The sequence below is a fragment of the Chiloscyllium plagiosum genome, unplaced genomic scaffold (assembly GCF_037043375.1).
Source record: "Chiloscyllium plagiosum isolate Xiang-an unplaced genomic scaffold, Cpla_swu_hap1 HiC_scaffold_18, whole genome shotgun sequence".
Lineage (NCBI taxonomy): Eukaryota > Metazoa > Chordata > Chondrichthyes > Orectolobiformes > Hemiscylliidae > Chiloscyllium > Chiloscyllium plagiosum.
The window spans coordinates 42666477-42693263 of record NW_028270156.1 but is presented as its reverse complement, the minus strand read 5'-3'; the positions used below and the strand labels follow the sequence as shown (position 1 = coordinate 42693263).

The 26787-nt window shown below is 39.6% G+C and overlaps 1 protein-coding gene across 5 annotated transcripts in view; it reads left to right on the top strand.

The window, feature by feature from the left end:
• Positions 1 to 26787, top strand: part of dennd2b (DENN domain containing 2B) — a 465023-nt gene that overhangs the window by 98055 nt on the left and 340181 nt on the right. For 2 of the 5 annotated variants that reach the window (XM_087996549.1, XM_087996547.1), the window contains exon 1: positions 8153 to 8296. The exons of 2 other annotated variants lie outside the window; for them this stretch is intronic. The gene's annotated coding sequence lies outside the window, so the exon portion shown is untranslated. Of the gene's footprint in view, positions 1 to 8151; positions 8297 to 26787 lie in introns of those variants that run through there. One more of the 5 variants, XM_087996550.1, reaches the window with a different exon arrangement.

The window sequence follows — 26787 nt, the reverse complement described above, 5'->3', positions numbered from 1 at the left end:
TGTGTAGTCTGAGGGGTGACCTTTTATACAAGGTGACTGGCATGGATAAGGTAAATAAACAAGGTCTTTTCCCAGGGGTGGTGGAGTCCAGAACTCAGAGGGCATAGGTTTAGGATGAGAGGGGAAAGATTTAAAAGGAACTTAAGGGGCAACTTTTTCACTGAAAGGATGGTGCATGTATGGAATGAGCTGCCAGAGAAAGTGGTGAAGGCTGGTACAATTACAACATTTAAAAGGCATCTGGATGGGTATATGAATAGGAAGGGTTTAGAATGATATGGGCCAAGTGCTGGTAAATTGGACTAGATTAAATTAGAGTATCAGGACTGAAGGGTCTGTTTCCACGCTGTACATCTCTATGACTCTCTTTGCAGAATCAAACTAGCAACAGCACAGCACAACTAGTGCATGTACTGATCATTTTTGGTTCATAATATAGTTATGGCAGAGATAGGCCATTCAACCCATCTCCGGAAGATTGTAAATGTGTTTCCACTCCAATATTTAATTGCATCTTTAAAAATTCCTTGCTTTTATAAAGAAAATGATCGACTGGCAAAGATCCACTGGCTCAAGGAGCCTTTCCCGTTTAGCTAATAAATCACAATGCAGAGCTCTACACCCACCTGGTAGAAAGTAACCTCTGGGGAAAGCTGAAATACCAGCTCTAAAAACTTCATTACCATTCCCCACCAGTCATTAAAAATGTTATTATGTTTCCTTATTACACTGTGGGCCCTGGTTGTTAAATTAAAATTTCCCCTCTGGTGAGTTAAATTTTCTACACCTGCAAGATTTATGTTTATATTTATTGTATGGTTAAGAAGCCACATTAATTACTTGAGAAATCTTAACGCATAATTGCAAGTAATCATGTATGGCTGCCTGTTAGTTTATTCAAAATAGTATAAATGAATGTGGGCCCTAAAAAGGGCTTTGCTTGTAAATATTTAATTGGTTACATGGGTGATTTGCTGGTGGTTAGTAATGTAAAAGAAAAGACAAAAGCCATGATTTTAATGAGGGGAAAGTCTCTCCAGTATTTGTGATAACACTTCTGGGTATAAAAAAAATGGATATGCGCAATTTACAGCATTTTGCTGTATTTTGACTTCATTCCACTGAGGACCGATTTGAGCCTATTAATGGTCACATAAGACCAATTGCTTTAGGAGAACTGACAATCTTCCAGTTGGTCTCCTGGCCTTCAGGCAATAGGGGACAGTGCAGCTGTCTAAAAACCAGGATGGGACAATTTTAGAAGTTCCCTTGACTACATTTCAGCAGCAATTGCTGGGTACTTGCCTGCTTCCCCACTTCTCTCTCCTCTCACTACGCCCACCCACCCACCACCACCACCACCACACACACACACACACACACACCACCACCTAAATACAGTGGTGAACCAGTTCCTTTTTTATTTTAGATTTGAAAGAGGTGGCTCCATTTTGGGATGTTTTCTCTCTCACTTACCCACAAGGGCAACCTGCTATCATATTTGAAGTGGTGGGTCTCCCATTGGTCTTTCATCTTCAAAAACCAGGCTGCAGTATATTTTTTAATCTGTTATGTTATTGCATATATTTACATGTTATTATATACCACTGGAGTCAGTAGGACTTGAACCCAAACCATCTGGCTCATAGGTACAGACACAACCAGTGCACCACAACAGCCCTCAGGAGCCAGACTGATATTTTCAATTTGCATAGAATGCCTGTTTAATTCAGGAACAAAAAAACAATGGCAATTGACTATTTACCCAAAGTGAAAACCTTCATTTGAGCCTGACAGTGGGATCCTGAATCCCAATAGATAATCTTACATTACTACCATTTTCTTAGTTAAACTTGTGGATGAGGACAGATTTGGGCATGTATAATGCCATTTATGGTTAACTAACTAAGTGATGATTCGGAGATGCCAGTGTTGGACTGGGGTGTACAAAGTTAAAAATCACACAACACCAGGTTATAGTCCAACAGGTTTAATTGGAAGCACACTAGCTTTCGGAGCGACGCTCCTTCATCAGGTGATTGTGGTGCCTTGTGAACCTTGCTTACATGAAACAGAGCTGGGAACAATGTTTCATGTAAGCAAGCTAATGACTAAATTATTGACTGAAGATGGGGTGGGGGCATGGGCAGCAGGGAAGGTGGTGCCTTGTGAAATCCAACCTCATGTGGTCCCTTGAACCATTGCTGCTATTCTATAATATTGTACCGAATCTTCTACCTCAATTCCACTCTCCGATCTTTGTCCCATTTTGAGTTGATCTCCTTTATTATTACATGGAAGCTGACAACCAAATGAAATCAGCCTCCCTATCTCTATATTCACATCAGAGTAAAATTAAAATACTCAATGACCCTCAAAATTGACGCCCAATGGCTCCTAATCAGACTTCTTGCATTACTAATACCAGTATTATAACTTAAAAGAATTAACCATTTATTAACATAATGACTTTAACATAGCAAAGTTAAACAACAAGTAATCTAACTCATACTTACAATTTAAACCAATCTTCTTTGACTCTAGCCTCCACTCACACAAAGCCAGGCAGACAAATGGACACAATTAAGGGATAAATCAGAAGGAAAATAAAGAAATGTAACGGGCCAGTCCACTCAATCAGTCTCCACGATGTGTAATATCACAGTCACATGGGATTGTATCTTGCTTGATTTTCAAAGACACCATTCAGTGCAAATAGTTTTTTAGTGTTTTAATTTGCACTGATGTCAGATTAACTGGCCTTTAATTCCAAGTTTCCTCTCGTTCTTTCCATGGACAGTGCTGCTACATTTTGCTTACTTCCAATCCACTATGATGTTTCTAGAATGTAGGCAATTTTGGATAATCATATCCAGTGCATCTAGTATTTCTATAACATGTTTTTTTCTAAGAACACTGATGTAGACCATCAGATCTTTTGGATTTGTTAACTTCTAATTTTAAGTTTGCATTTTCTCTGCTGGTGTTAACTACATTAATAAACAGTCCTTAATATTAAGATCAACTAGTATCTTAATTGCCTTGTGTTTTGCTGCATAGAACAAGTAATACATTGTTAATACACAAGAGAATGGAATTCGAGGATAGTGAAATTGTTTAGTTGGCCAATGTAGTCTTGCAGCATAGCTGAACTTTTAAAATAATTTGGGGCCAGGAATCAGATTGGCCAGTTGTGCTATGTGTTGTGTTCAGCCTCCAAAATATATTTATTCTCAGGCTTTCATGAGATGTTGGGATATTCCTCTGGGATGGGTGATCAAATGTAGCATCAGGTTAATGCTGAGTGTTGTTTCAACAGAAAGGAATGAAAATGAATATGGCCAAAGTAATCTGGTACTCTCTGGAGTTGGGAAGTTTAGAAACAAGGGGCAGAACCTTTTACTCCTTGAGTTGATGAGCTTGGGCATAAGAAGGAGTCTAATTATGTGAGCTGGTAATGTTAACCAACACTGCCACTTCCTCGATTCCTCGAAGTTCTGTGCAGGAAGATCCATGGTCAACCTTTCTGACCCACCACTGATAGCAGCCCTTAAGTAGCCAATGAAAGATCAGTTTACCTTTGTGCTTGATCCTCATATATCTCTGGGGGGATGGGGGTGTTCAAGAACTGCTAACCTCTGATTGAATCTCAGTTCTCACCGGGTGGGATTTTCATGACTGGGGTCTGAATTGCAGGCCAGAGTGAGAATAACTAACTGGGGAAGTGCAAAAATTCATAGCAGCTCAAATAGTTAGCACTGTTGCCTCATAGATCCAGGGACCCAGGTTAGATTCCAGCCTCAGGCAACTGTGCAAACACCACACAGACTTTCTCCCTCTGGCTGCATGGGTTTCCTCCAAGTGCTCCAGTTTTCTCCCATAGATAAAAGATGTGCGAGGTGGAATGACAATGCTAAATTGCCCCAGAGTGTCCAGGCTAAGTGGATTAGCCATGGGAAGTGCAGGGTGGTAGGGTAGGAGGAGTCGGTCTGGATAAAATGCTCTTCGGAGGGTTGATGTGGACTTGATGGGTCGAATGACCTGATTCCACACTGTAAGGATTCTATGATTGAACTTAAGATGATCTTTACTCAATTCAAACAGTTTTAACATGCTAGAGGTAAATGCTGAAGTCAGTGGATTGAAGCCAGCTTCCCTATATGCACTCACATTTTTTAATAGATTTAACTCTTAACCACCCATATAAAAATACTTCCCACAATCTTCCCAAATAGGACATCAGTGATTGTCTGAACAGAGAATTTGAGTCTCAAACCAGAATTGATTTTTAAATAAATCACAGTTGGTAGTGCAGAGAAAGAAGACACATTTCTTTTTGTAATTTTGCAGTCATCAGGACAACTGCAAGTATACCAATAAAGAGAAAACCCAAATTTCTACTGTGAGAAGAGAGTGCTGCTTGTTTGGTAAGTTTCTCTCTGGTAGAGAATGAAGCAGTTGTTGATGATTGAAAGTTAACTACCAATTATATTTAAATTTTAAACCAGGAATGTTGATTCTGTTTGGTTCACCATTGAGGGTATTATCCTGCGTAATAGAACATAGAAAAGTACAGCACAGAACAGGCCCTTTGGCCCACAATGTTGTGCTGAGATTTAATCCTAATGTAAAATATAGTAACTTAACCTACGCACCCCTCAACTCCCTGCTATCCATGTGGATGTCCAGCAGTCGCTTAAATATCCCCAGTTAATGACTGTTAACTGTCAATCATTAACTGCTGTATTTTTCATGGCAAGCCTTTACTAATCAGATTCCACTTCCCATAATCCAGCACTCTCCCCTCATACAATATAAGTATTGCCTTTCCCCTTTGTTATACTTGCAAATTGTCCTGCTGAATTCAAGATGTAAAGCTTCAATGAAATGAGTCTTTAGTCAGAAAAAAAATCCCATTAAATTAAATCCATTTAGCTTGTCTCAATCCAAATAATCTTTAGTGTAAATTAGAACATAAAACCTTCAGTAATTGAATGATATGCAGGCAAGCTGTAAACTTTCCCGTCATGCCAGTGACCCTGATTCACTGAACAGTGCATACTAGGAGCAATACCAATCATATCTGAAAATGAATTACCATGCAAGGACTGCACAAAACACTATACAGGACAACAGGAAGACAGCTAACGATCCGCATCCATGAACACCAACTAGCCACGAAACGACATGACCAGCTATCCCTAATAGCCACACACGCAGACGACAAGCAACATGAATTCGACTGGGACAACACTACCATTATAGGGCAAGCCAAACAAAGAACAGCCAGGGAATTCCTAGAAGCATGGCACTCATCCACAAACTCCATCAACAAACACATCGACCTGGACCCAATATACCGGCCACTACAGCGGACAGCTGAAACTGACAACCGGAAGTGGCAGGGACAGGCCACTATAAATGCCGGAGGAAACACCACAGAAGCGCTTCACAGGAGGCTCCCAAGCACTGAGGATGTCACCTAGACAGGGGACGAAACGTTTGCAACAAAAACTTCCAGCTCGGCGAACAGAACCACAGCAACAAGCACCCGAGCTACAAATCTTCTCACAAACTTTGAATGAATTACCAAACGAGTGTAGCTACAACGCAGCACTACATGCATGCTAAAACAGCAGAAACACTATAAAATAGACAGTGCTAAATGATTCTCTCACTAAAGGATCCGATTGAAGTTCTTTGGTTTTGCCATATCCAGTCAGAAATAATGGTGCACAATTAAATAACTAACTCCTCATCTATCTCTTCAGTCTGTCAGTCTGACATTAGTCCTGATTAAAATGTTAGAAGCTATTTGCATCAAATGGTGTCTTCAGAAATCAAGCAAGATACAATTCCATGTGCCTGTGATGCTACAGATTGTGGACACCACACAATCCACCTTGGCCTCCTCCTGCGCATCCCCTATTACATATGCCAGTCTTCAGCCAATTCAAATCATCCCATTTGATAGCAAAAAATGGCTGAAGGTACTCGATAAACAAAGACTATGGGTCCTGCCAACCTCCAGCTGTGGTATTGAAGACCTGTGCTCTGGAACTGCACTCCTAGCCGAGCTGTTCCAATACAGCTCCAACACTCATTTACCTGATAATTGCGCATGTATATTCTGTCCACACAAGGTATGGATTGGACCTGTTACCTCTTACAATCAGATTACTCTCAATTACCAGCAAAAGGATTGATGGTGCTGTCAATGACGTATTGAGTGGCGCTTACTCAATCATAACCTCCTTACCGTTATTCAGAGTAGGTTTTACCAAGGCCACTCAGCTCCAGACCTTGTAACAATCTTTGTTTAAAATGAATAAAAGAATTAAACTCTACATGGGAGTCAGAGTGACTAACCTTGATATTAAGGTAGTATTTGACCGAGTGTTACATCAAGGAGCCATGGTAAAATTGAAATCAATAGGGATTTGGGGTCAACTCCTCCGGGTGGAGTTATCCCCATCACAAAGGAAGACCATTTTAGTGAAAACTGAAATAACTGCGGATGCTGGATATCAGAAACAAAAACAGAAATTGCTGGAAAAGCTTATCAAATTGGGTAGTAGTGTGGAGAGAAATCAGTTAACATTTTGGGTCCAATGACCCTTGCTCAGAACAAGGAAGACTATTTTAGTTGTTGATTTCCTCTTTGTAGTGCCAATCATCCTAATCAATGACTTCCCCTCCATCCTAAGGTCAAAAATAGGGATGTTCATTGAGCAATCATCATCGTTCAGCATTATTCATGATTTCTCAAATACTGAAGTAGTCCCTGCCCACATGCAACAAGTCCTGAACAACATTCACGCTTGGGCTGATATGTAGCAAGTAACATTTATCTCTCACATATGCCAGTAAATAGTCATCTCCAATGAGAGAATTTCACAATTTTACTATCACTTAGCTCCCATTATTAACATCCTGGGGGTTGCTGTTTACCAGAAATTCAACAGGAAATTCTGTGTAAAACTGGCCTCTAAATAAGGTCATTGTCTGACTATCCATCATTTCTAACGCAGAGCATGTTGGAATACTCCCTACTTGCTTGGATGAGTCCAGCTTAAACAATGCGATGACTTTGAAATTTTACTTTTTTTTAAAAAAAGCGGTTTAATTCATGCTTCTAGGCTTCACTCCATTTTTACAATGATCTTTTGAGCTTTGCTCTCTTTCATGGGAAGATTTAAGTTTCCTTTTATCAAGGATAATAAAACTTAGAGAAATTGGACGAATGTGTCCACGATTAGCTGAACCTCTGAGGTAGACACGGCTGACAGTAGAACTTAGTGATCAATAAACCTTCAATTTTACTATACTGTACGTGTACTTATCCTTAAAATCACTTCATAGTGTCAGATAATCAGACGTTAATGAGAAATACAGATTGAGGTGAAACAGTCAATTAAAGCAAGCTGGATGCAAACAACAAACTTTACAGATTCATTTAAAATTATTTTGAAGCATATGGTATCCAGACACTCATAGGTTTCATAGAGATAAACAGGTGAGGTGAGGTAATCTCTCCGGGTTTGTATTAGGTGTAGAAAAAAAATGCTACACCTGAATGTTATCATCCTTCACCCCAATTACACCTTGAAACAAAACGCGAATAAAACATATGATATAAGTACATTATCAGATAAACGGTAACAAAGAGATGCAAATTGCCTGAAGCCAAACTCACAAAACACTTTTACGAAAGCAAAGAAAGAAACGCATTAAACATGTTTCTGGTGGGTAGCTGGGCATGTCTGTGAATACTTGCAACACAATAGCATTATTCATTTAATCTTAATGCATTTAGGGAAAGCCTGCATGTTAATATTCTTTTTAAAAAGAGAGATTTGAGGCGTGGAAATATTCTGAGAATCGTAATGCGTTATTGCTTCCTTTTTCACATGAAACAAGTTAATGCGGTATCTTCAGATGAGCCACTTCCATACTTTTGAGGGGAGAACGGTGTGTAAGCTCCTTCGCTCCTGCTGCTTCGGAGAGGGAGGAGGAGCAGAGCTCTTGCAAAAGTTTTTAATCAAGAGGCATATGCTGTTTCATGGAACCCTCCCAGAACTGCAAGCAGGGACAACAGTTGCCATGGTGACTAGCCCAGCCTGTCAGCATTCTGCAATCAGTGGAAGTGTGCTGAGAAGGTCATGTGAGGGAGTTGTGGGAAACCCAGTAGGTATCTGAATCCAAACTACTGTTAGTAGCAGTTCAGCTAATAGGAAGGTTTGTCTGGGAAATATAAACCGGAATGGAGGGGAGAGGAAGGCACTGCGTGTTGCAGGTAATAAAAAGGAGATCGCTGCTTACTTTAAGGTTTATGGTACGGTTGTTAACGCTGGTTTTCGGCTTTCTAGAACCCCGCCTCCTTGTTTTCACCAGCAAAATAGCACATTCAACTTTGGAAAGTGATGTCATGTTGAAATGAGCAGTTGGATACTATTAGACAAATAGATAAAAATTAAATATTAACTAAATGTACATGTAATAATGTTTACCTATTTGCTGTAGGGCTAGCTTTACAGTTTTTTTAAAAAACTTACTTTTCTAATAAATGTGATCATTTGGTTGCTGTTTCTAAACAAAAATGCTTTGAAATATGCTGGACTTGCATTTTTTCAGATGTTCTAATGTTGTTTGTTGTAATTTTTATTTAATCTTGTCAAACCCCATTCCTAGCCTGGACTGTCAATCTCTTCATTTAAAATGGTGAAGAAGACAGTCCTTGTTTCACTATTTGATTTAGCTTTCCCATTAGCATGTGGATTACTGTTCAGTTCATTGGTATTCTTGGCCATTTTCCTTCTCTTATGTCCCTGGGTTTGGGCAAGTAGGGCACTGTGTCACTTTCTTGCATTTTCTATACAGTGTGCCTTTTGTCTACTGCCAAACAATGAAGTGTGGCTGTGATTGGTTCAGTTTTGTTTTGTGCTGAGTGGGAGATGTTGCTGTGGCCTTTGCTGTTCCTTGTACCCAGTGGAACACCTGGAACTAATTGAAAGTAAAAGCAGCCAAGACTGTGGAGGCATTTCTACCTCCGTTGTAGACTCACTCCCACGTTAGGAGAATGGAGATGGAAGAGGTCCTTTTTGTCAAGATATATCAACCCCCTCATTCTTTGTATTAAAATACAGAAAAGAGCCAGTTCTTGCCTACTTCTTGTGACCGCATAGAGAGAGTTCTGGATTTCAGGTTAAGTGTGCTATTATAAGGTGCATTTACTACATTTCCTTTTTTGTTTTTGCTGACTTAAGAAATTTCCACTCCTTTTTTGAAACAGGAAATGTCTGCCTTGCATCAAGTTTTCCATCTCTGTCCAGCTTTTTGGACTTATCACTGTAAATTTAATCAAAACTTTGAGGAAGGGCACCTGCTTGACAGGTGTGTTATGAACTATGTGTAAATGATTTATTCCAGACTTCAAAATGATGGAATCTGTGTTCAATTAATTGGTTATATTTAATTATTTATCTGTTTATAATGTTGCAAAAGTTGATTAACTTGTGTTAAGCTTGTGTTTGAGTTTTAAGATTTTTTTTTTGTGCATTTCATTGACAAGAAAAGCATTTGACATCCTAGTGATACAATAATGACCTTGAAAATATACTCATGGAGCTATCCCAACCCTCGCATCCTAATATTTGTGCTCTGGAAAAAAGACTTTTTTTTCCCCCAGAATGTAGATGTATCTTTGCATCTGGCTTCTATTTAAATGATGAATTTAATAGCTGAGTAAAAATGAGTTATGACAACTTTAGGCATTGCTGGTTAAGCCAGCATTTATTGCCCATTCCTAATTGCTTTTGAAGGAGGAGCTGAAGGTTTGAATCATTACCCTCCATTTGGTCTAGGTTGATCCACAATGCCATTAGGAAAGGCATTCCAGGATTTTGATCCATTGACATGAAGGTATGATAAAATTCCAACTCAGGATGGTGAGTGACTTGAAGGGAAATTTGCAGGTGGTATTTTTTTTTAATGTTGAAATGTAGGATATCAGCTTGTCTGGGAAATTCATTCAGCCTTTCTAAATTCATAATTGTAACATCTTTTGCTCCAGGGCTGTAGCTGACGTCAAACCGACGTGTGACCACAATGTGCTTAATGTATCATTATAGGATAGTTGTTACCAGGTGTAGCACAATTACTGAAAGGTGTTTATGAATTTGTGCTCCTCTCCAGGTAAACATATTATTCAAGTACTGAAGGTGTGATGCTTGGTTGCAGGTGCCAACTTTCAGGTCAGCTTATAAACTCAGATTCTGCCATCTGTTTTGGTGTGTTCTTTCTAAAAGAAAATGTCCATGCCATAATTGGGAGAAGAGCAAAAAGTTCTCCCTGTCTTCTGGCCAACATTTCAATAAATAACATCAACAAAATTCAGTCTTGTTTGCTGTCCTTATTGTGTAAATATTTGCTGCCATTTTATTTCCAAGTTGGTATCGTGTATGGCTTTGAAGAGAGCTGGAAGGTGGTGGCATTCCCTTTTTCATTTTGCTGTCCTTGTTCTTATAGCTGGTAGAGGGTCTGAGTTTGGAAAGTGCAGTTGAAGGAGCCTTGGTGTATTGCTGCGATGCATCTTGTAAATGGTGAGCACCACAGTAGTGGTGGAGGGGGCCAGTTAAGCATGCTGCTTTGTCTTGCAGTGCGTCCAGCTTTGAGTGTGTTTTTGGGACTGCACTCACCCAACAAGTGGAGAATATTGCATCAAACTTTTGACTTGTTTTTTGTGAATGGTGAACAGACTTTGGGAGTTACTTGCTGAATTTGCAGTCTTTGACATGCTGTACATTATTTAAATCACTAGTTCAATTCAGTTTCTGGTCAATTCCAATTTCCACGGTTTTGGTGGTGGGGAATTCAATGATAGTAGTGTTGTTGAATGCCAAAGGGAGATGGATAGATTCCCTCCAGTTGGATATGAACATTCCCTGACATGTATGTTATGAATATACTCTCCTAAAATGTGACTGCTGACCAAGTCTTGCTGCATGCAGACAGTAACTGCTTCAGTACTTGAGCAGTTATGAATGATGCTGAATACTATGCAGTCATCCGAGAACCTCAATGATTTTGATTTGATGTTGGAAGAAAGTTAATTGAAGCAGCTGAAGATGGTTGGGTTTGGGACACTACCTTGAGGAACTTTTGTGATGTTTTCCCAAGAATGAATCAGATGGCATCCAGAAACCACAATTGTCTTGCTTTGTGCTAGATATGATCCAAATGAGAATATTCCCACTGACTTAAGTGTGAAGGTTTTTTGATGTTTACATTCAACCACATGTTGTCAAGGGCAGCTGCTTCTTGCCTCAGGAACTTCATTCTTATAGTTCTCTCCCTGGGAATGATTTGTGGCATTAAGCCTCTTTATAACCTTGAGGTAGGAATTAATGGAGGCACCATGTCATCTGTTTTTTGGGTAGGTCAGCAAAATGAACTTGCCTGGAAAGAGCTGTCATTATCCAGTTTCAAGGGCCTCCAAGCTGAAGTCCAGCCTGTGACACAATCAGGCTGGGCAGACAGTGGCTGAGGTCCTGAAAGACAACAAGCAATCTGCACAGGCTTGCCTCTTACAGTCCCCACAAGATGAGCCCCCACCCTCCCATCTACAGGGTTAGTCCATTAGGTGGGCCTTTCTACCAATGATTTATTTGGAGTCCTAGTTGGAAAGTGACAGATTCCTCATCCACCATTACCCACCTGTCACCAATTCGTCATCAGCTTGTTAGTTTTGACCCTGAGATGAGCTTCTGAACTAATAGTCAACTTATTACTAAGAATGTGTACTTATTTCCACTTAAGTAACTTTTTATTCCTGTTTATTATTGAAACTGTCATTCATGCATATGCTTTCTCCTAGATTTGACAACACTAATGGTTTCTGAGCTGCTCTTAGGATCCAAAATTCTGCTATCCTTGCATTAATTTTGCAGCAAGTACTATTCACTCCTTAGCTTGCTGGTGTAAATTCACTACTGGTCAAGCAAAGTCTTGATGTTAAAATTCACATCTTTATTTCCCAATCCTTAGATGGTCTGTGTCTCTCTTGCCTCTAGGATATCTGAATTCCTTGAATTCAGGCTCTTGATCATCCCTGTCTCTTTAATTGCTGCACTGTGATGGCCATGCCTTCATCTAGCTCAGTTCTTAGCTCTAGAATACTCGTCTGTCTGTCTCTTTAAAACACACGTTAAAATCTCTTCCTTGACCAAGCTTTCATCATCCGAGCTACAATATCTCTCTTATAGCCTGGTGTCATATTTTGCTTGATGGTCCTGTGACTCACCTGAGACTTTTATGTTAAAGGTGCTATTTGCCATTGTTTGCACTTGGATTGTGATAGGGTATGAAAGTAAATGGAATCTAAACAAAACATCAATGAGTCAATGCCACTTGACAGTACTTTTCACCAGTTTCTTGATTGTGGAAATTGGCTGGATTGGATTTGTTTAGTTTTTGGTTTATGGATAGGAAATATCTTCATCTGTATGAAGACACTGGTCAAACTCTTGTTCCTTCCATTCTAATGAAATGACCCCAGCAGCTAATTTACGAGGTGGGTGGATGGTGAATGGGGATCTCACCACTTTCCCAACTATTTCTTTCATACAAACATGAGCATATGAATTAGGAACAAAAGTAGGCCATTCAGCCCCTCCAGCCTGCCCCATTATTCAAAACAAGTAATTGCTGATGTTTGTCTGTAATCAGTATAACAATTGCTTGGCTGTCATTTTCAAGCGTCGTTTTTACAAAAGAGGTTTGGAAAAAAATTGAAGAATGGAAACTGCTGACAAACAAAATGAGCATCTCAGTAAGCCAGTGGATGTGTGCTATTGAACAAAGGTTTTATGGGAGGAGGTTAAAAAATAGTTAACTAATGTTTTATGTCTATATTTGTGTATGAGGGGTGTTTAGAAAGGAGTTAGTTTTAACTCATAGTAAACCTGGTCTGTGTTTCATATTGACCTGGATCTATCCAACAATAAATTGGAAATATTGTGCACTTTTGATAAAATGTTTTAACTTTTGGCAACTCCTCCAGGACCACTAGCACTAGATTTCTATGTACCAGTGCGGTTTTAAAAAAATGTCAGAGTAGCTTAATGAGATCAAAGAATCTTTTTGGGATAGTTTCTGAGAACATCACTTTTTGAAGCTGGCTTCTCCCCCCCCCCCCCCCCCCCCCCCCCCCCCCCTGCGCACACACACACAATGAAACAATTAAATATTAGTAACATGATGAAGACACTCAGGTAGCAGTGCTAATGTAGTGATCTTTTAAGTTTCGTTTGTGGAAAAGAGGAGTGGCCAAAATTGGCATTTATAGAACATACAGAGCATAGAACAGTACAGGCTCTTCAGCCCTCAATGATGTGCCAATCTTTTATCCTAAGGTCAGACTAACCTACACACTCTACATTTTACTACCATCCACATGCATGTCCCTCATGCATGTAACTCTACCATTGCTGGCAGTGCATTCCACACACCCACCACTGTGTAAAGAACCTATCTCTGACACCTCCCCTAAATCTTCCTCCAATCATCTTAAAATTCTGCCCCCTTGTGAAAGCCATTTCTGCCTTAATTCTGGCTATCCACTCTATCTATGCCTGTCATCAGCTTGTACACCTCTGTTAAGTTACTTTTCATCCTCCTTTGCTCCAGTGAGAAAAGCCCTAGATCTCTCAACCTTTCTTCATAAGACATGCCCTCTACTAAAGGCAGCATCCTGGTAAATCTCCAAAACTCTCTTAAGCTTCCACATGCCTCCTATAATGAGGTGACCAGATCTGGACACAATATTCCAAGTGTGGTCTAACCAGGGTTATATACAGCTGCCAGCATAACCCCGCGGCTCTTAAACACAATCCTCCTGCTAATGAAAGCCAACACACCATACTGATGACATGAAAGTAGAGCCAGCTGAAGTGAACTGGCAAATGAGATTGAGTAGAATATCATCAATAAAATTGCAATTCCAGACACTTTTTTTTTGGATCTTTCAAAACATACAGGATAGATGCTTTCAACAAGAGAGGAAAGAAATTCAAAGAGAGCACCCACCAACTGTGCTTCACTAAAGGGGTTAGTATCAAAATTTAAAGGACAAGTATATAATTGTGCCAAATGAGTGGTGGATGAGCAGATTGGACAGGATGTAAGGAATAACAAATAATCACTAAACGCGTAAGGAGAAATCTGTATGAGAAAGTTAGCTTGAAATATAAAAACAGTAAGTTTTCAGTAAACAGTTTTTTAAAAAAACTGATCCTGTAGAAAGTGTGTTTTCAGAATTCATAATGAAAAACAAGAAGATGGCAGTTGAATATATATTGTATCAGTCTTCGCAATAGAAGTTAGAAGTAACATCCCAGAATTGTTAGTAATTGAAAGGGAGGGACAAACTCAAAAATTACATTTACCCCGTGAAGTGCATGAGATATAATCCAAATTGTTGGAGCTGTTGGCCTGGGTCTTGATGGATTTCATCTGAAGATCTTTAAAGAAGTTGCTAGTGAGACAATTAATGCTTTGGTTTTAATTTTCCAAATCCCCTATATCTCAGGGAGGTTCCATTAGATTGGCAATTAATGGGGATGGCAGTGGGGGGAACTTCTTTTTATTCAAAAAGCAAGAGAGACAGAAAGCAGGAAACTACATGCCAATTAGCTTGACGAGTTGTGTGGAAGATATTAGGTATTATTGAAGACATGGCAGTGTACTTAAACATGGTTTCACTTTAACATATCTTTTATAACTGTGAATTTCATTGGAGAAGTAACATGTTGGATAACAAACTTTGCTTTCCACAAAGCGCTTAGTAAGGTGCCAAATCAGTGGTTATTGTGTAAAATCAAAGCTCATAGTATAGGGGATAATGTCTTGGCATGGATAGAATGGTTAGCTAGCAGGCAGCAGTTTAAAAATTGATCATTTTCTGGTTGGTAAGATGTAATGAATGGTGTGCAATAGGGATTGGTGCAAGACCTTAACTTCTGACAATTTATGTAATTAACTTGGAAGATGGGACTGAATATATGATTGCTAAACTTCCTGATATTACAAAAATAGGCAGGAAAGTAAGTTGTAAGAAAACATAAGACTACAAATAGACAGGTTGTGAGTTGACAGTGATATGACAAATTGAATAAATGTGGGAGAATGTAAAACTGTCCATTTTGGCAGCAAGAATAAAAATAACTATGTTATCTAAATAGTGAGAGTTTGTAGAGCTCTGAGATAAAGAAAGATTTCATGCATTAATACTGACGGTTAGTATACAGGAGCAGTAAGTAAGTGGGTAAGGAAATAATACACCTCGCAATAGAATTCTGAATCTAAAAGTAAGGAGATTTTGCTTCAAGTATAGAAAGCATTGATGAGACCAAATCTGGTGTCTTTTGTGCAGCATTGGTCTCATTTATTGAGGGATGTAAATTAATTAGGAGCAGTTCAGAGGATAACTAGACCAAGGTTTGCCAGGCCATGCTTGAATCTGTTGGAGTTCACAAGAGTAAGAGAGAACTTGAATGAAAGTCTTGAGGGATCCTGACAGTGGATTGTTAATGTAACACCTCCCTTTTTTAAAAAGAGGAGCAGACGTATATTATTGTACAAGATATGAGTAGGGCCATTTGACCCTGCTCCATAATTCATTAGAATGGATTCCCCTACAGTGTGGAAACAGGCCCTTCAGCCCAAGAAGTCCACACCGACCCTCTGAAGGTTAACCCACTCAGACCCATTTCCCTCTGACTAATGTACCTAACACTATGGGCAATTTAACATGGCCAATTCACCTGACCTGCACATCTTTGGACTGTGGGAGGGAAACCCATACAGACACTGGGAGGATGTGCAAACTCCACACAGTTGCGCGAGGCTGGAATTGAACCTGGGTCCCTGGTGTTGAGGCAGCAGTGCTAACCACTGAGCCACCGTGTTGCCATTATGGTGATGGCTGATTACTGGCTTAGGACCCTAAACCCACTCACCATACCTTGATCCCTTTAGCCACAGGAGTGATGTAACCTCCTCCCTTGAAAACAATGCTTTGGCCTCAACCACTTCCTGTGGTAGTGAATTCCACAGAATGACCACTTCCTGGGTGCAGGAATTTCAGTCATCTCAGTCCTAAAAGGTTTACATTTTTTTTTCATAATCTTTGACACCTATTTCTGGATGCCCTCAGCATTGGGAACCTCCTTCCTCCATCGAACCTGTTAGAATTTTATTGACTTCTGTGAGATGTACCCCCCCACTCCCAGCACCTCCCATTTATTTAAACTCCAGTGAATGTAATCCTAATGAATCTAATCTCTTTGTACATCAGTCATGCCATCCCAGGAATCAATATGGTAAACCTTCACTGTATTTTCTCTATAGCAACAGCATCCTTCATCAGATAAAGAGACCAAATGTGTGCATGGTATTCTAGGTATGGCCTCACTAATAATAAATGCAGCAAGACCTTCTTGTTCCTGTCCTCAAAACCTGAATGCCAACATACAGTTTGCACCTCTTACTGCCTGCTGCACCTGAATGCTTACTTTCAACAACTGGTGCATGAGAACACTCAGATCTTGTTGAACATACCGTGCTCTCAATTTACAGCCAGAAGAAAGTGAGGATTGCAGATGCTGGAAATCAGAGCTTAAAAATGTGTTGCTGGAAAAGCGCAGCAGGTCAGGCAGCATCAAAGGAGCAGGGGATTCGGCGTTTCGGGTGGCTTATGCCCGAAACGTTGATTCTCCTGCTCCTTTGAGGCTGCCTGACCTGCGCTTTTCCAGCAACACATTTTTAAGCTCTCAATTTACAGCCAGTCAAGTAATAATCTGCCTTTCTGTTTTTGCTACCAAAGTGGATAACCTCACATTTATACCCCATCTGCCATGCATTTGTCCAAATCACACTGCAACATCTCTACTGCATCTGCCCATTTCACTCTTCCACCCAGCTTTCTGTAATCTGCAGATTTTAAGATATTATATTTAGCTGTCTAATCAAAATGATTAACATAATATATTGTGAATAATGGAGGCCTGGTGCTGATGACTGCATTACCCCATTAGTCACTGCCTGCTGTTCAGAAAAGGATGAAGGTAACTGTATTCTTAATATTTGTTATTGGGAAAATGTGAGAGACTATAAATTATGTAATAGAGAATTTAGGAATACATATTGAGCAGAGTCAACATGGTCTTTTATAAAGAGGGAATCATGGATCAGTACTGGATCCACAATTAATAATGTCTTGGATGAAGACATTGAATGTACAATAGCCAAGTTTGCAGGTGACACAAAAATAGGTGGAAAGGCAAGTGGCGAGGATGGCACACAGTCTGCAGAGGGACATAGACAGGTTAACTGAGAGGATACAGACATGATGGATGCAATGAGAATGTGAGGTTATGCCCATTTTGGCCATAAGAATTGAGGAGCTGAGTATTATTTAAATGGAGAAAGATTACATAAAGCTACAGTAAAGGGATTTGGGGGAGGTCCTGCATAAACAACAAAAGTTGGTATCTAAGATAATTGGGAAGGCAAATAGAACATTGGCATTTGTATCAAAGGGAATGGAGTATAAAAGTGCGGGAGGGGTGAGTCTTTATTAAAACTGTACAAGGCAGACTATAGCTAGAATACTCAGCAGTTTTGGGTTACTTTTTAATCTCAAAGTTTATACTGGCATTGGAGACAATCTGGACAAGTTCACGAGGCTGATCCCAGATAGGGAGGGATGAATGTGAGGCAGCCTCATTGAAACATACAAGATTTTATGGGGGATTTGACAGGTTAGATGCAGAAGGGTTGTCTCCTTTTATGGGAGAGTCTAAGATATAATCTCAGAATAAAGCTATCCATTTTGGATAGGGATGAGGAATTTCTGAGGGTAGCAAGTCTGGCAAATTCTTTATGCAGATGGTTGTGAAATCTGCTTTAAGCATGCTTGAGGCTGAGACTGATTTTTAAAAACAATTTTAAGGGTTATGGGGGAAGAGACAGGAAAGTGGAGTTGAGGATTATCAGATCAGCCATGATCTCACCAAATGGGCTGAATGGCTAACTTTGGCTCTCATGTCTTGGGATCATGGAAAAAATGCTTCTGTTGTGGCAGAACAGAACTAGGGGTCACTATTTATTGAAGAATAAGGGATCACTATTTTAAGACAAGTTTAAAATGTTTCCTCATGCAGGGTCATGAGGCTTTTGAACTGTTCCCTAAAAGCAGTAGGAGCGAAGTCTTTGAATCTTTTTGAAAGCAGAGGTAGATTCTTGAGTATGGGGTGAAAAGTTATGAAACATTAGGTGGGAATGCAGAGTTATCAAATCAGCCCTGGTTTTACCGCAAAACATACTCGATTAAACGTCTTCAACAGAAGAATGAGGGGAATCTTATAGAAGCATATAAAATTATGAAGGGAATAGATAAGATAAAAGTAGAGAGGATGTTTCCACTGGCAGGTGAAACTAGGACAAGAGGGCATAGCCTCAAAATTAGAGGGAGCAGATTAAGGACTGATTTGGGAAGGAACTTTTTTACTCAGAGGGTTGTTAATCTCTGGAATTCCTTGCCCAGTGAAGTAGTTGATGCTACTTCAGTAAACATTTTTAAAGCTAAGATTTTTTTTTTTAAACAATAAATGAATTAAGGGATATGATGAGGGTGTGGGTAAGTGGAGCTGAGTCCATGAAATGATCAGCTTTATCTTATTGAATGGTGCAGCAGGCTTGAAGGACCAAATGGCCCACTCCTGTTCCACTTCTTATGTTTTATGTTCTAACAATTCAATCTTAATTTTTTTTCCTCACTAGAGCGTTTCTAGGTGTAGCTAGACCTCTGTGGGTTATTGGGCATGCAGAGGACAGAATACAATAATATAATGAGAATTTATAGCCTGTCTGCACAGGGCTTTCACTTGAGATGAATGTAGCAAACCTGAGATAAGCCAAATCTTGCATTTTTCAATTAATCTAAAATGACAAAACAAAGCAATCTAAATGAATCCTTTTGAAATTTTGTTCAAGTTCTTAACTGTAGGGTAATGCATTGCAGGAAATAGCTCATTTGAAATGTTAAGAACAGAGGCAGAAGCAGCTTTGTCACAAAGCTCCTTGAAAATAATGACTATTTTGGAAAGTTTTAAAAACAAACTTTGTTTACACCATTTTCTTTTGGTTTGATGTAATATCTTTAAAATACTACCAGATTTTCTTTAGATCTAGCGTACAAAATTAAAAATCGCACAAATAAACCTATTGGACTATAACCTGGTGTTGAGATTTAAAAAAAAATCATTCATGTTCTCATTTCCAGTTTTGTAAATTTAATGTCATAGTCCATGATGGAGAATGGCTGCTAGTTGTAATCCAGATTGAGGTCTTGGCTGCTGTCAGTTAGAAAATACTACCAGTGGAAAAGTGGAATGAAGCTTTGAGGTTGTCAGAGATTAAAATATTAACTGCTAAAATAAACAAAAACCCAGTTTTTCAGAAATTGGTGTCAGAATTAAATGCAGAAAGCATTTAAAATAAAGGCTCGAATTTAATAGCTACGGAAGATACAATGTAGTTGTTACACTGAAGGTTAACTTTGATCAGGACTGGGAATATAACATTCTTTGTAATAACATTTTCAGGATAGACACAGATGAGGGAAAGGTGACAGGATCCTTTGCTGATACTATCATGTCGCTTAATTTTGTAAAATTTGCAGTGGGTTGTGTTAAGAATCTGCAAGAATGGAGTTAAAAAATGGAAAGAACAGTACAAAGTTTGTTCTTTTACAGGCTCATAGATATTGAGGAATGAGATGGAGGAGGGTCTGCAAACAGTTCAGATGGTTATAACTAAGAAACATGGTATTCTAATTAATTATCCTGGATATATTGGTGGGAGAAAAGTAGCAAAGTTTGGCGTCAGCAAATGTAATTTAGACTGAGTACAAAGCTACTTCCTTGATCAATATGATTTGCGTCCACCAAAGGAAGAAGTGTTATCGCATTTAGGACTGGGAAGTTCAAAGCTCAGTGCGATGAGAAGTGATCTGATTTGAATTAATGGTAGAAAAGTTTGCAATTAGTTCAACTGATGATGATAAATCTTCTAATATGAAATGAGTAGAGTGCAAATTAATGCATATGTCTATGGAGATCAGCGGCGTATTTTAAAAAAAATCAGAAAAGTAAACAGATGAAGACTGATCTGTGATAAAATTGCAGTGAAATGTATCCTCCTCAATGTAAGAAGGTGGTGAAAAACAATAACTAAATGCAACTCCACATTCCCAGCAATGTGCTTGACTGAAACTGTTCTCTAAAATGGCCCACCAAATCCTGGTTATTCTAAAAGGCTTCAGAATATTGGAATAAAAATAAACCCAAAAGAACCACCCATCGTTGATCTCAGGACCAAAAGAAAGAAGAGTAACTAACTCTCTACGAAGTCCTCACCACAAAATGGCAAATAGTTTTTTTTTTATTGGAAGAGCTATCTAGGACTCAAATTGTCATTCTAGCATATGTTCCACAGTAGGGCAAGACCACCGGAGATGGCATCTCTGTGGTATTATAGTCAGGATGGAGAGATACTGGCAGTCTTCAATATTGTCTCTAACTCTGGCTGCACAAAGGCTGACATCAGGTCAAACTTGGATATATCAATGCAGCCTCTCTGTCTAATGACTGTCTCCCACCATGTTGCATATAACTTTTTGAATAAGCAGTGAGGGTGGTATGGGTAATGTCCATAGCCAGTGTACCTATCGAGTCACCTTAGTAAACCCTTCAGGCCTCAACGGCCAGGTTTGACCTTCAGCAGGTAGTCCAGAAATGGGTATAAGCACCTATTTAATGTTGTCTTGACCTATATAACTGCCGCAGATCCATATAACCAGGAATCGTTCCTTGTTCAACAAAGAATGCAGGAGTACGCCAGGCAATGTGTCAAAGTAGTGAAGGTGCAACTCTGGAATACCAGCATGCTAAACAGCAGCAAGTCATGGAGTGACCTGATCCCACGACCAGTCGATCAGGTCAAAATTGAAAAGTGGTAGACCGTTAGACCTCTAAACAGAAAAGGGGAAGCTTTGCAAATATCCCCATTCACTGATAGGAGAGCTCAGCGTTGCAGTGCAAAAAGCAAAGCTGAAGCCTTACACGAGTCTTAAAGTAGAACTGCCAAATAGGCAATCTATTTTGGTCTCTTCCGATGTCCCTCGCATAATAGATGCCAGTCTTTGGCTAATTCCATTCAATCATTGTGATATCAAGATATGGGCTGTGTGTACACAAAAGGCCATGAGCACTGATGATGATCTGACTATAGAAATGAAATCTTATGCTCCAGAAATGGCTAGAACAATAATCTCTACTTGAATCATAGAATCTCCACAGTGTGGAAACAGGCCCTTTGGCCCAACAAGTCCACACCGACCCTCCGAAGAGCATCCCACCCGTACCTATTCACCTACCCTATTACTCTACATTTATCCCTGACTAATGCCCCGAACCTACACATCCCTGAACTATGGGCAATTTAGCATGGCCAGTTCACCTAACCTGCACATCTTTGGGTTGTGTGAGGAAACCAGAGCACCCAGAGGAAACCCACGCTGACGCGGGGAAAATGTGCAAACTCCACACAGACAGTCACCCGAGGCTGGAATTGAACCTAGGTCCCTGGTGCTGCAAGGCATTGTGCCACCTGATGGTGTGGAAAACTATCCAACCGTGCCTGTTGTGTTTAAAAGTATGACTGATCCCACTCAGCCACTTAAAACCTCATTCTTCTACACTCAACCATCAAAGTGATGGCAGGTATCATTGACAGCTGTGTAAATGCCACTTAATAGCACTGTGACCTACTCATCGATGTTCAATATGGGCCCAAACCAAGGCCACTTGGCTTCAGACCTCATTGCAATCTCGGGACAAAAGAGCTGAATTTCCAAACGTGAGCAGCTGCGCTTGACATCAAATCATTGATAATCAGGCGGAAAACTTTTTTGTTTTCTCCTGGGTGAAGTCATACCTATCACAAAGGAAGGTGGGTTCCTCAGTTTCATGTCCTAGGCTCAATCACCTTTAGCTTCATTTCAACATTTTCCCTTCTATCTAAGTCAGAATGTGGATGTGCAATCATCATTGAACAATAATGAACCATTTGCAGCCCCTTGGGGCCTGAACCATTTCATGCCAAGGTGCTGTGCTGGAAAATATTCCAGCTCGGGTTGACAGATGGCAAGGAACATTCACTGTACACAAATGTCAGGTAATGACTATCATCAGAGAGCGAGAATCTCACCATCTCTCCTTTGCAGTCAACAGCCTCACCATACCCCACAAAGATTGTCCCACCAATTAATGTCTTTAAGGTAAAAGAAAGGATTTCAAAGGACTTATTTTGAAGCATGCCTGATAGCAAGAAAAATAATGGTATAATTGGAGATTAAAGGAGCCCAGATTGTTTGTTGGGATTGAGATGAAGGTGCATGCCATTTGGAGACAACAGCTGTAGCCTGTTTGCTAACAGGTCTCCAAAGTAACACAAATGTTGAGAATGTGTCTGATTTTAGGCATTTGTAACTTTTAGCATCCATTTATTTCAAAGATAAAGAGCTGAAATCTCAAGAGTAGTTAATCAGCATTTCTGTTTGAATACAAATTGTGTGTGATTCATAGGTCATTTCCATGGCGATATGAGAGGGTAAGAGTTTCTGAGATATACCTGAAAACTACCAGAGAATTTTCATCTGCAAGGTTTTGGCAGAAGGACAACAGCTAGAGACACCGACAGTTAATTACCAAACTTTGTTTAAATTTAAAACAGACTGTGGACTCCAGTCAAGTTGCTATCCTGAGAAATGCATCTTTAAGAATGGATGTTGCCTAGTTTGTTCAGTTAAAACAGGTGTAGTGTGTGTACATATTCTTTCCCTCTGTAATCTGAGGTAGACTGGTACTGAAAAGTTCTCAAAATTGGTGGCCTTTGATTTATTTAATCTGTGAAATATGCATCAAGAATATGGACGTATCAAAGCTATCATAGTCATAGAGAGATATACAGCACAGAAACAGACTTTTCTGCCCAACTTATCCATGCCAACCAGATATCCTAAATAAATCTAGTCCTATTTGTCCCATATCCTTCTAAATCCTTCCTATTCAGGCACCCATCCAGATTCCTTTTAAATGTTGTAATTGTACCAGCCTCCATCACTTCCTCTGGCAACTCATTCCACACATGCACCACCCTTTGCATGAAAAAGGGTTACCTCTTAGGTCCCTTTTAAATCTTTTCCCCTCTACCCTAAATTTATGCCCTCTAGTTCTGGACTACCCCACCTCAGGGGAAAGATCTTGTCTATTTACTGTATCCATGCCCCTCATGATTTTATAAACCTCTAGAAGGTCACCCCTCAGCCTCCAACGATCCAAGGAAAATAGCCCCAGCCTATTCAGCCTCTCTATAGCTCACAAACTCCAATTCTAGCAACATCCTTGTAAATCTTTTCTGAACCCCTTCAAGTTTCATAACATCCGTCCTATAGCAGAGAGACCAGAATTGCACACAATATTCCAAAAGTGGCCGAACCAATGTCCTGTACAGTCACACCATGACTTCCCAACTCGTGTACTGAATAAAGGCAAGCATACTAAACGCTGCCTTCACTATCCTATCTACCTGCAACTCCACTCTCAAATAACTATGGATCTGCATTCCAAGGTCTCTTTGTTCAGCAATGCTCCCAGGACCTTACCATCAAGTGTACACGTCCTACTTGATTTGCCTTTCCAAAATGCAGCACCTTTATATTTATTTAAATTAAATTCCATCTGCCATTCCTCAGCCCCTTGGCCGATCTGATCAAATTTCTCATTGTACAAACACTCAAATGAGCCCAAGGTTCCCACTTTTGATCTTAATAACTGCTCAGTTTGTTGTCTCTTTTTTTTTTACTCCAGAAGGGTAAGATATCACAAATTTGAGAAATAGATAAAACTACCAGTTTCAAGTTGCTTCTATGCAGTAACAATATGTAGTGTTCACCACTAACAGGATTCTACATATGAAAGAAAGGTCTGCTTATGATACAAATGAATAATATGGTTTATGAATTTCCGAGCCAGTATGGTGTCAGTTTCATAGGAAATAAGTCTCAACTACTGGCAAATGATTTCAAATAACATGTCCCTTCAGATATGCACAACAGGCAAGATACTGCCCATACTCAACCAGTCATGCTTGCACATCTCTGTCCAATATTTGTTATTTTCAGTATTTACTAAGTAACCCTGCTAACCAATTTAACATTCAGGATCAGAGATGTGCATTTGTGTGTACTAGAAGCTCCATCTTTTAATAGACAGGGTGGCAAGAACATATACACACGCTGTCTGTTTCAGTTGAACAAAATAAGTGACAACTATTGTCTGGTTTCATTCCTTATGCCAATACCTGGATCAACTGCAGTCAATCTGCCTGGTTTACATTTAAGCACAAATGATGACTGAACTTAACAAACTGGTGCATTCTCCAGGATAATGCCTTTACCATTCAAACCATGCTGTGGTCATACAATATAAAAATGTTAGTTTACTTTACATATTCGTTCTTGTGAATTGTCCCAGTTTTAGTACAAGGTGAAAAGCTTTGCCAAAATGTCTTCAGCAGTGCTAAAATTTCTGTTATACCTGATGGATGCAATGCTGTCAGCTAAAATCTCTGGGTCCATATGAAATTACTGCCATTTTAAAGAACAATGTCATGTATGTCTGTGAAGTATGTTTTCTTGGTTATGCTAAGGTTGAAAGTTCTGCTTTCTGGTTTGAGATGTCATTGGCCTGCAAATTTGGAGTTGGTGGTTTAATGTTTTGTCACAACTAAAATCTTTGAACCATGAATCTTGCATTCTTGCTGGAAGTTTGGAATTCTTTTTAAAAATAACTGATTCCTATAAGGATTGTGACACGAAGCTTGAGATTTATCAATATTAATGTGTGACTTTGAACTTGCATTTGCTTCTTGTGGTTTTCTGACTCATGAAAGGTCTGTGGGAATCGGTCAGTTTCTGTTTTGTGAAGCAAAGTGGCTTAAATTGAATACAAAAAACTTTTCAATATTCCCCAGCCTGGAACCCAAAGAGGAATTAGATCTATCCTTTCCTGAACTGAAAGTACATCTCATTCCACTTCTGTGGATTAAATGCAAAATTACATGCTGTGTAGACCTTGATAATGCTCCCATATTTCCCTGGAATAAGGGGGAGATAATTTACAAGAGTAAAAAATAAGCTGACTTCTTTGAAGGACAGGGCTGATTTGAAAGGCTCAGTGGCGACAGTGCCAGTAAATAGAACTGTTGTGTTCAACAAGGAAGGGGGTGGGGGGTGTTTGGTCTCAGCGTATGCAGAAGGGAGGGTCGTTTCAGAGTAATTTCTGCCCTGACTGTCTCAATCTGCCTAAGCTTCAACCTTTTGAAAGCAGCAAATGTTTCATTTTATGTTTTTCAAAAAATGTGAACAGTTTGAGAGTTGGGCCTAAGGAAAAGAAAATGAATTATTTCCATCTGGTTCACATTGTGCGATGAAGAGACTTTCTGTCTGAGAGGACAATGTGCTCAGAATGTGAGCAGCTGGGAGGGTGACATTGCTGGCGACAGGGGACCGCCTTGCAAAGCTCCATACTCTGAAACACTGCAGGAATGTCTTAGGAATGTGATCACGGCTAAACATTCAACAACATGGTGAGTGGACAATCAGTAGATTCCTTGCAAGTATCTTCTGACATAACATTGCCTTTTTTTAAAAAGAATCAAAACTGTCTAATTTACTTCAAATTTTGCAGCTTAATTTCCTCTGATACTGTCCTTGATTTATTTCAAATGAATAAAGAACTCTGAGTGGAAAGAATTGTGTACAAATACAGTAGTCAGTCTGCTTAAAAGGAAATACGACCTGTTGACTTTTTTCCAACTTTCTGACCTTTTGTTTTGTTCCCTTCATTTTGCTGGGGCACAGTGCTGTAGGCAACCGGAGTCCTTACAATATTTTTGATCTTTTCATTTCTTAATTATTTTCTTTTAGGCAGGGAGCATTGGTGACTGTTTACTGTGAGGGAGCCAAGGTCCAGTTCTCACCTGTCCATGTGCAATCACTTTTCAGCAGGAAGGTGGACCTGGCTGTGGACCTGGAATGGGGACTAAAGCTTTGATTAGATATTGACGCATATAACCCTTCACAATTGCTTTTCTGGCTGAGGTCAGCTAACTTGACTCAGACTTGGTATATTTTGGACTATGCAGTTAACTGCCATAGCAATTTGCATCTTTACCCTCAGTTAGTATGCAGAAAGATTTGTTTTCTTGAGTTGAACCAGAATCCCTTTAAGACCACAGGAATAACAACAGCTCATTTCCCACAAAGGGAGAGCGCTATATATTTTTCATCCTTCTGATAAGAGATCCATTTCCAGCTGGGATGAATGAATAATCAGGCGGATTGGCGATTAGGAAGATTTTCAGTTAATAAACAGTTGTCTGTAATAGAGCAAACAAAGGAATCATTGAGGTGGGCAGCATGAATGTCTTGGAATCATGTGCCTTCTATGAAGTTAATGTTGACTTGGTTTCCAAAAACAAAGGTCATTCAATGATGGGCCTAATAAGGTCAGTCATCCTATATATTAGGGCTGGGGCATCAGAGGGGTAAAGGGTCCAGACCATAATTTATAAGTGTGAGATGAGAAGTGCGGTACAGAGCAG